Consider the following 11,375-nt stretch of genomic DNA (forward strand, 5'->3'; position numbering starts at 1 on the left):
GAGTTAGCTCTGTAGCTTAAGCTTAAGACAAACTTTGGAAACCTCTGATCACTTAGGACAAAACATGGAAGCCTGTGACTAAAACTGAAGCATTTTCCTCACCCTCACAGTATCCTCTCTTGGTCTTTCCTCTCATTTCCTGCTGCCTGCCTTTAGGATAGGAGCCCTTAACCCTTTCCTGCTAGGACTGGGGGTCTGATACTCTTGCTGGTCCTTCCTCCACCAGGGGAATGAATGGAGATGTAAGCTGAGTGCTGCCTACACTGAGGAAACCTCCACAAACCATGGCGTCACTTCTAACCGGGTAGTTTTGAGTATCATCACTGCCAAAATATTCCTGCTGCTATGTTCACAAAGACCAGCAATCACCCCACCCCTACCTCAACTTCCAGCCACCTTCCACTTGGCTTCCTTCTCTTCCTAATGGCAGGTACCCTGAGATGTCAGCAATTCTCAAGAATTTGGTTTGCTCTCATTACTGTCACTGAGCTCACTCACCTTTGCTAAATGAAAAATAGGGATTTTTGTGTTATGTTAATGATAATTAGCATCTAATAAACCTAGAAAGGCCAGAATCAAAGGTAGAAAAGTTGAATTCCTCTGAAATCACCAATATTTTTATCTTTGCATGATTTACATAAAATACTCAGTCCTTCAAACTCTACTACTCAAAACACTTTTTGCAATGGGCATAACTATATTATTAGTTGCTAACCACTAACATTACAGGGTTTTTCTCTGGCATGACTTTTTAAAATTGAAATACAATTCACATTCCTAAAATGAATGATTTTAAAGTATACAATTTAGTGATTTTTAGTTCATTTACAAAGTTGTACAGTCATCACTACTACCTAAGTCAAGAACATTTTCTTTACCCCGAGGAGAAATGCCATATCCATTAGCAGTGACTCTTCATTCCCTCCAATGAGCCTCAGGAAACTACTAATCTGCTTTCTCTTTCTGTGGATTTGACCATTCTGGACATATCATATAAATGGAATCATATGATATGTGAAAGGAAAGGAGCGACACATAGCAGCAATTCACCGGAGAGTTCCGCTTTATTAGGGAAAGGTGCTGGGTTATATAGGAAGGGGCATGAATTGATTGAGGTGTCACTTCTACGGGGCTGGTGGCTGGTGGCTAGGTGCTGGGATTGGGAGGGGGGCGAGAGGTGATTGGGCTTCAGGTGGCGCCAGAGGGAACTGAGGACCCCGAAGAGAAGCCGGAAGTTTGCCATCTTACTGGTGGGGACCCTTCATTCCCCCCTTTCTCCTCTATGGGTTTGTGGACGTTGCTTTCTCTCTGGCTGCTTCCTGCTGAACAGGGGCGGAGAAGGGAGTGAGGGCTTGAGGATTGGGAGGAAAGGGTTGATAGGACTCCCCACAGTAAGGACAAGTAGATGTGGACTTCTTCAGGTTTGGAAATCAATGAAGGTTCCCTGTAACCATAGGTTGGCCAAGAGGATATGGGTGTCAGGAGCCAGGCATCTGCGGCTATTGTTTCCAGGAACAGTTTCCAGTGGAGAGAGGGGTCCATCTCAGCGTGTGGTGAGGAGGTCACGTGAGAGTGAGGGATCTTCTGTGGCCAGAAGCTGGTAGTTCCTGAGTAAAAGCTGGTTGAAAGCTTGATTAGAGATTTTTCTGACTTGGGATTTGATGAACTTTATTATACAGGGTAAGAAGAGACAGGCGAGAAGAATGATTATTATGGGGCCTGCAATGGGCCAGAGCCAGGTGAGGAGGGGGTTTGTTAGTATTGACGAGAATGGGTTGGAATTGGAAGCAGAGTGGAGACTGGAGGCAAGGTCGGTGAGTTTGGTAATGTCAGTTTCTACAATGCCGGATTCGTTGATGTAATAGCAGCACTCTTCCCAGAGGAAGACGCAGGTGCCGCCCTTCTCGGCTGTAAGCAGATCTAGGGCCCGCCGGTTTTGAAGGGTGACTTTAGCTAGCGAAGTGACCTGTCTTTGGAGAGAGGCTAGAGAATCGGCAGTGGATGTCAGGGCTCCCTCAAGTTTGGCGTTGAGATCTCTAACTGCCTATAGAGAGTGACCCAAGGCTTCTCCCGAAAACCCTGCCCCAATGGCTGAGGTGATCAAAGAGCTACTGACCATGATGGGAAGGAAAGCAGCTCTTTTTGTGCGTGAGGGCAAGGGAGGTTGGAGCTCAAGAAATTCTGCCATGCTGTAAAGTGTTAACTGTGGGATTAGGGTGACGAGAATGCAGGGTGTATCGAGTTGAGAGGCAGTGAGTTGAAAAGACTGCTATTACACTAAAAGAAGTGTCCCGGTTGCGTAAAAGTCTTAGAGCTGGAGGTAGGGGTGTAGATAGAGAGGCAGTGAAGTGCGCTGGAGGGGGGTGGGGTTGGGCCTACACAGTGGTGGATGGTGAGATTATCTGCGTATTCTGGTTCCCATAGGGGTATGTCTGCCAGGGGGCAGAGGGGTTGTCTTTCTGCATGGAAGGAGTAGTTGGAAATATTAAGGGGCACGGCGGCCAGCAGTGGGCGCTATAGTGATGCGCACAAGAAACAATTGGCTGTGTTAAGGGTGTGGTTGAGAAAGATGGTGGTGTCCTGAATGAGCTGTAACGAAGAGTAGGAGAAATGGGAAGAGGGGTGGGGATAAGAAGATGAAGAGGCACCATCAAGAGTTTGGATAATGACTTTTTCGGAATGTCTGCTATCTGATGCAACTTGAGAGATCTGGGAATGAGAGGGAACATACTTTCGAGAGATATGAAGAGTACTGTGGAGGGTCGAGGACTTCCCGTAGTAAACTGAGGCTGTGACTCTGGCAGCCCATCGAGAGTCCCAGGGATCTGGGATTGATAAGGAGAATGAGCCGTTGGGATATTTCATGAAACGGTTGGAGGAGTAATACTGTGGGTACTGGAAGTTACCTATGTAGTGAATTGTGCAAGACTAGTAGGGACATCTCCTGTAGGTATCTGGCCATCGCCTGCAATAGGCTTGTTTTTGGTCATAGAGGAAGCAGAGGTAGGGAGAATAAGGGTAGCTGCTAGTGAACACTTCAGTGGAGGGAGGAAAGTGGAGGTATAAAGGCTCAGAGCAGCTTTTCAGAGGGCAGTCTGGTGTGGCAATGAGGGCAGTAACTTTTGTTTGATGCTGTGTGTAAGTCTGTCTGACTTTGAATCACCATACAAAGGAGGCTGGGGTGGTGGGGAAGACAATAGGAATGAGGAAAAAAAGCGAGAGAGCAGTAAAGGAGGAAAAAGTCATGATTCGGGTATGGATGGCAAAGGGGGTGAACGGGATTTTGGAGGAAAGAGGACAGTAAGGTCAGGAGTCTGGAGGGAGGGAGAGTCTGTAAAATTTTGTAGGTTAAGAGATCTTTTAGGTGATGTGGGGACAGAATGGTAAGGGGCGCTCTGAATGTCAGTTTATGAGCTTCTGTCTGCAAGAGCTGTCTAGCGGCTAATGCTCGTAGGCAGGGGGCCCATCCCTGAACTGTGGGGTCTTATTGCTTGGAGATATAAGCTACTGGGGCAAAGCATATTGGCCTAGGACTCCTAGAGCTTGACTGGACCTCTCATGAATGTATAATGAGAAGGGCTTCGACAAATCAGGAAGATGGAGAGCTGGGGCTTCTACAAGGGCTTGACGGAGCTTAATGAAGGAGTGTCGGGGTGAGGAGGATAATGGTTTTTTAGGGGGGCTCTTGCTGAGGTTGTATAGGGGTCTTGCCAACAGGGTGCAGGGAGAAGTTAGGGATCTACGTTCTAAAATATCTAGCTAGGCTTAGAAAGGGCCTAGAAAGGAAAGGATTTTTGTCTTGGTTTTGGGAATGGGCAGGTCAGAGAGGAGACATTTTCTGTCTAAGGTAATGGACTTTCTTTGTTGAGATAGAAGGAATCTGAGGTAAGTGATAGGAGGGGAAGAGATTTGAGCTTTGACGGGGGATACTCGGTAACTTCTGGAAGCTAGAAGGTTAAGTAGGGAGGCAGTGTCAAGTTGAGACTGTTCCCACGAGAGACTGCAGAGTAGAAGATTGTCTATGTATTATAAGGTGGACTTGGAGTGATCATGATGAAACTGTTTGAGGTCCTGAGCTAGGACCTGTCTAAAAATATGGGGACTATCTCGGAAGCTTTGTGGCAAAACTGTCCAGGTGAGTTGTTCAGAATGTCTTGTGTATGGGTCCGTCCAGGTGAAGATGAAAAAATCTTGGGAGCAGGGGTCTAGAGGGATAGAAAAATGGGTCCTTGAGATCTAGGACTGAGAAGTGGGATGCTGAGGCTGTATGGATTTGGAACTAAGGGATGGATAGGGACAATGGCTATGTTGATGAGGCGAAGGTCTTGGACAAGGCGGAAAGATCCGTTGGTTTTTTTAACAGCTAATATGGGGGTATTAAATGGGGAGTGAGTGGGTCTGCTTGAATGATGGGTTGGAGGCCTATGAGGGCTGAAGTGGTTAGGGGGTATTGTGCCTGACAGATATACTGAGAGGGGTCACATAATTTGATAGAGGCAGGGGGACATAGGGCCACGGAGGGGCTTGTAATGTCCCAAACTTTGGGATTTACAGGGTGTATGAGGGCAGAACCGGAGCTTTCATTGGGTAGAGGGGGGTCGTCGGCTATGAGGGCCATCAGAAAGGGAGTACTGGGGGCTGTGGGAGTGGATATAGTTATGGAAACCTGGAGGAGGGAAAGGATGTCTCGTCCTAGTAAAGGGATGGGACACTGGGGCATAACCAGGAAGGAGTGGGAGAAAGGTATGGGATTGTCTTGGATTGTGCATAAAAGGGTGGGTGGGGGGTTTAATGGGAAAATCTGTTTACCTCCTACTCTGACTATAGGAGTAATGGCTGGTGTGGTAGGGCCCCAGTATTCTCACAAGACTGAGAAGGTGGCTCCTGTATCTAGGAGGAAGGAGATGGGGTGACCGTCTACTGTTAAAGTAACCCTGGGCTCCTGTTTGGTGATGGAAATGGTCGGGCGAGAAGCCCCCGGGCCCCATCAATCTTCTTCTGCCAGCCCCACTATGGCGGGCTTAGGATGGGGGTTGTTCGTCCAGCCTCCCCTTCGGGTGGTTGGGCAATCAGACCCCCAGTGGCCCTTTTTGTGGCATCTGGGGCATGGGGTGGTAGGAGATCTGGGGGAGGGGCACGCCCTTGACCAATGTCCCTCTTTTCTGCACTTGAAACAAGCTCTTGGGGGGGCTTGTTTGTAGAGGGGCGCCCAGGTTGTGGTTTTATCAGCTGGGCCAACATCTGGAAATTGGCCTGATCAGCCTTTTGTTTACGGCATTCTTTCTCCTCCTCCCGCTTATGGAAGACTTTAAAGGCCACTGTTAGGATCTCAGTCTGTGGGGTAGCGGGGCCCTGTTCTAACTTTTTGAGTTTAGCTTTAATGTCGGGGTAGCCTTGAGCTAGGAAGTATGTCATAAGGACATGTCTTCCTTCAGGTGTTTCTGGGTCCAGGCTGGTATACTGTAATAGGGCTTGAGTGAGTCTGTCTAAGAACTCGGAGGGGATTTCATCTCTCTTTTGAATTATGTCTTGGAGCTTTTGAAAATTGACTACTTTACAAGCTGCCCTTTTTCAGACCTGCTATTAAGCAGGAGGCAAAAATATCTCTAGAGCGGAGACTCATGGTGGTGTTATAATTTCAGTGTGGGTCTTGTTCGGGGACAGCAGTGGGGCCAGGGGGATAGGTGGGGTCAGTCCTGTGGGTTTCAGTAGCCTGCATTTGGGCGAAGTCCTAAACTCGTCTACATTCTTCAGGGAGGAGAGTATTGGCCAGGAGCATGAAAATGTCATGATGTGTGAGGCTGTAAGACTGGAGGGTCTATTGAAACTCCCTGATGTATGTCATGGGATCAGTGGAAAAGGAACTTAGGCGTTTCTCTAGTTGGGCTAAATCTCTTAAGGAGAAAGGGACGTGAATGCACACGATGCCTTCAGATACTGCTACCTCCCGGAGGGGGGCGATAATTTTGGGAGGCTCTCGGGACTGAGTCTGAGGGGGACTGAATGGTTCTGGCTCAGTCTGTGGGGGAGTGATGCGGTCTAGCCATGCCTAGTCGAGCAGGTCCTGAAGTGCAGAAGGGGGGCAAAGAAAATAAAGAAAGATAGAATCGTACCCACATGTCGCCAGCTAGCAGCCCAGCTGCTTGCCTCTGCTGCTTTAGTTGGGCTTGAACTCATGACTCTGAGGTTAAGAGTCCCATGCTCTACTGAGCTACAGCAGGGCTCCAGTTAATTGCTTATGGAATGCGTTGTTTTCTATTCCTGCCACATCGGCAAGTGGGGGAAGGGCATAGCTAGAAGCAGGGGTGGGGTTTCTACACATCTTCAAGGTCTCCCTATTTTCAGAGTGAGGAGTCTTGGCAAGATATGTTTTTGTGGACAGATAACTTCTAAGGACTGCACCGGTTGTTCTCTAGCTTGTACTTTCCCATGCTGCATTCAGACATGGGGGGAGGTGCTTTCCCATTCTCTCTACAAACATGTGAGAAGACAAAGGTGGTCCCTAACAGGGGAGAAACAGGTGATGAGGGCAAAGACGGAGGAGGCCCCTGGGACCTAGTTAAAGGGGGGCTGAAAGGCTCAGGCTTAATCTGCAGGGAATGAAGGTGGAGGAGGTGAGATGGGGGAGGAGATGGTTGGGGAGGAAGGGAGAAGGGCTGTTGTAGGAGAAGAAGGGGAAGGGAGTGAACAGGAGGCTTCTGCGGGGGCGGCGGCTTGCAGGCTAGGAGAACTTGGGAGGGGGCGGGGAGAGGAGGAGGCGGAAAGCTTCCATATAGGGAATCTCCTTCCATTTTTTCAGGCGCTGGCAGTAGTTAAAGAGATTGCGAGTGATGTTAGGATCAAGAATTCCCCCTGTGGGCCATTGGTTTTTATTGTCTAGGGGGTATGTCGGCCAATCTTGGGAGCAATATTTACAGAAAAGTTTTGGTTTTATATCAGGCATCAGGGAGAGGGTAGCCAGATGCTTAAGCAGGCATTCAAGAGGTGAACTTTCAGGGAGGGATGAGGAGGCTCCCATGGCTAAAGGACAGAGAAGGAGACAAACAGGGGAAGACAAACGGAGATCCTCGGACTGGAAGCAGACCACAAGGAGACAAAGGGCGTCCCCGATGATCCTTGGTGGTCTGCGGAAACTCGTATACGAGTCGGAATTTCTTGGGAAGTGTGGGTCGTCACCCAGACTTCCCTAAGAAGGCAGAGTGCCGGAGTCACGAGGTACCTAGCGCTAGGCGTTTTCGGCGGACGGAGCAGAAGGAGGAGGGGGGGAAAAGGGAGCGTTCTCATCCACAAAGGAGTCACCTCGTTTATGGCTGTTGGAGGGGGGTGCCTGAGAGTCGGCCGCAGCCGTGAAGGCCTGAGGAGGGGATTTATGACTGTCGGAGGAGGGGCCTGAGTGTCCGCCGCAGCCGTAAAGGCTTGAGGCAGGGATTTATGGTTGTTTGGGGAGGGGCCTGAGCGTCCACCGCAGCCGTGAAGGCCTGAGGCGGGGAGAGTTCCCTCCTCATCCCCGAGCGTCAGGGCCTTGCCGGACGATCACGGTCAATGGCACTGCGATAGCTCGGGGAAGAGTGGCCCACCCCGGGGAAATTTTGCTTAAAAACTTTCAGCACTGATGGAAGGGATGGTGAATGCGTTTATGACTGTCGGAGGAGGGGCCTGAGCGTTCCCCGCAGCCGTAAAGGCTTGAGGTGGGGATTTATGGCTTTTGGAGGAGGGGCCTGAGGGTCCGCCGCAGCCGTGAAGGCCTGAGGCGGGGAGCGTTCCCTCCTCATCCCCGAGCGTCAGGGCCTTGCCGGACGATCACGGTCAATGGCACTGCGATAGCTCAGGGAAGAGCGACCCGCTCCGGGGGGAAAACTTACCTAAAGGCCAGAGAGGAGTGGTGAGTGTGATGAGCCAGCGCCGGAAAAAGAGGACGAGGGCAAGCTGCTGCTGGTGTCGGGGGAAGACGGGGCCCAGTTGAGGTGTCCCGTCTCCCGGGTTTCGGCACCAATGAAAGGAAAGGAGCGACACATAGCAGCAATTCACCGGAGAGTTCCGCTTTATTAGGGAAAGGTGCTGGGTTATATAGGAGGGGGCATGAATTGATTGAGGTGTCACTTCTACGGGGCTGGTGGCTGTTGGCTAGGTGCTGGGATTGGGAGGGGGGCGAGAGGTGATTGGGCTTCAGGTGGCGCCGGCGGGAACTGAGGACCCCGAAGAGAAGCCGGAAGTTTGCCATCTTACTGGTGGGGACCCTTCAATATGGGGCCCTTTGCATCTAACTTCTTTCACTTAGCATAACGTTTTCAAGATTCATCCACATTGCAGCATGAATCAGTACGCTGTTCCTTTATATGGGTGAATAACATTCCATTGTGTGGATCTACAAATTTTGTTTATCCATGTATCAGTTGATAGACACTGATTGTTTCCGCTTTTTGGCTGTTTTAAATAATGTTGCTATGCACACTTGTATACAAGCTTTTTTATGAACATGTTTTCAATCTTCTTAGGTATATACCTAGGAATGGAATTGCTGAGTCACAATGGGAACTCTAACTTTTTGAGAAACTATCAAATCATTTTTCTAAAGTGGCTGCACCTTTTTATATTTCCACCAGCAATGTATGAGGGTCCCAATTTCTTCATATCCTTCACATTAATAAATATTTTATTTATTATTAAAAATAATAATCCTAATTATTTAAAAAATCATAGCCATCCTAGTGGGTGTGAAGTGGCTTTGATTTGCATTCCCTAATGATTAGGATGTCATTTAAAAATGACAAGAAAAACTATATAATGTTGTTCAAGTCAGCTGTTTCTTGATTTTCTGGATAATATATCCATTGTTGAGAGCAGAAAAAATAATAATAAAAATTAGGGAAATGTTATTTCTATGAAAAAAAATAAATGCTTTATATATCAACATAACATAGTTTACAAAACTAAAAAAATGAGAAGAGTGATATTATTTGACACTTTGGCAAATATCTTTAATAAACAGCTTAAATAGAAAGAGTTGGATTTCATGTCTGCTTCTACATTTAATCTAGTGTGATATATGGTTGTGGCTGAAGTATATGAAGGAAATCTTGTCTCATGTAGACATGTAGTTGGCAAAGGAAGGAGTTTTCTAATAGTCTTTTCAGATAATTGTGGATATTGTGCATTGATAACTCTATGAAAACTGGGCAGTAATTGCTTTTTTTTAGAAGTTAGTTGTAATATGGAATTTAAAACCTTACCAGTAAAGTTTTCATTCTCTGTTACAAAGTCTATTGTTCTATCCTGTACTTTGAATGGATTTCTTGCCCATGATTTTGTATCCTTCATTGGTCATATGGCAAACATTGACTCAGTGAGTTATATAAATCTTCAAAATGTTTACAAAGTTCATTACACAATATTTTTAAAAAAATCACATCCATCAATTTCACCAATAATCTCTTAAGAAAAATCTTGTAGGGTTAAGATGCTGTAAACTTCATGGTATTAGATACTAGTTTTTCAAAATTCTAATTTTATTATTGGCAACAAAAACAATTATTTTCCTAAAGGGACAGACTTATTTCATTCACTTTCAAGAAAATATCTGCCACCTACCTAAGGCTCAAAAATCATAGTTTGTATAGTTTGTCTGTCAGTTGTTCTGTCAAGTAAAAATGATGTTCTATAGGAGAGAGGAAGCTAGTTCAGCTCATAATTCCATTTTGCAAGTGTTTTTCTCAAGACGACTGTGCATTTTGATGTGTAGTAGAAGTGTTCTATTTGTATTTTACACTTCATCACACTGATAAAAGCTGCCTAAGGATCAAGATTTCATAAAATTAAAACTTGTCACTGCATCACCAGAGATTTAAAGTGAGAGGTTTTTTGTTTTGTTTTGTTTTGTTTTGCTGCAAGTGTGTGGATAAGGAATACAATGACTGCTGTGTACTACTGATACAGTTATGTGTCACTGCCTTGATTTGTGCCAGAGAAGATTTTTAGTCACTCTTGCTTTTACATCATCAGTGCAGATGGCACCATGGCAAAAAGTCATCTTAGTATCACTATGAAAAACAGTTTTCACCTCGCATAATTTGCTGCAAGGGTTGTGGGAATCCTAGCTGTCTACACTCTGAAGACTGGTGCCTAGAATAGAATACTTTTGAATGAGATAGTTGTATTTGTGCTATCAAGAAAATTGAATATAAGAATGCTTTGGTGAGAAGTGGATTCTTTAGGGAAGCTCTAGAATTTAATATGTACAATTTTCTCACCTATTCTTTCACTCCTTTGCTACAGACACTGTTCCAGGTTCAGACACCTATATAATATTATATATTATTAGTTAGGTAATTCCCTGGACTGTGCATTGGTGTCTTTGCTTCTAAAATATCCTTTCTTCAAATGCTCTTCTACACAAACTGCTGCAGATTAACATTCCTAAAGTCCAATTTGATCCCTTTGTGCAGAAATTCCTGGTGACTTCTTTCTTCCTACTAAATAACATCTAAATGCCCACATTTGATTTCCAGGGTTCCCTTTGTCCTGGATCCAACTTCTGTTTTCTCCAATTTTTCTTTCCAACCCCAGAACATACATAGCATTTCCCAACTTGTGGTATATTTTTCTGAATCCCCACACCTTTCATATCACATTACTACCCCACTTTTCAAATCTTCCTAGAGGCAGAGTCTACCTCCCACTAAAAAAGCTGAAAAAGATGGATACTTGCTTTCCCAGGAAGTGTGGTAGTCAGGACATGGATATGCGAGCAAGGCTCAACCAGTCATCAGGATGAAACTCATTAGGATTTTGAATCCAGAACTAGTGACATAACAGCCATAAAGAGGGTGGGGTGGCAGACCTCACACTTCGGCAGTGTCAGGGCAGGACAATGAGTCACACTGGTAGCTCAACAGCTTCTGGGAGTATCTGGAGGGGCCAGTGGCACTGGACCTGCAGGTTCACCAGCCCAGCTCTTCACGTCCTCTTGATGAATTTGCCTTGAGTGACTAAAAATTTGGTTTGCTGCTGCACAGTTAAAATCAAGCAGCAAAATCAGCAGTTTCAAAATAAATTTTTTTTCACTTTTTCCATGTAAGAGAGAAAATACTGAACTTTCAAATAGAAGATTTTTCTCTTCAGTCAGTTATAGTTTATTAGAGCTTCAACTAATGAGGCCATGGTATATTAAAGGCCAAAAAGGTAAATCAACTATTATTACTGTTTGGTCGCACAGCACTGGTTAGGGCACAGAGGTGGCAAGTCATTATACTATCATCCCAGAAAAAGAGAATATTTAAGTCAATGTCAATATTAGACCACAGTTCTGTCAGTCACTTTCAGTGTCTTCATTTACATTAACAAGAATTCACTAAATCTGTCCTTCAAATTACTCTGGT

Source organism: Manis javanica, chromosome 9, assembly GCF_040802235.1.
Source record: "Manis javanica isolate MJ-LG chromosome 9, MJ_LKY, whole genome shotgun sequence".
Taxonomy (NCBI): domain Eukaryota; kingdom Metazoa; phylum Chordata; class Mammalia; order Pholidota; family Manidae; genus Manis; species Manis javanica.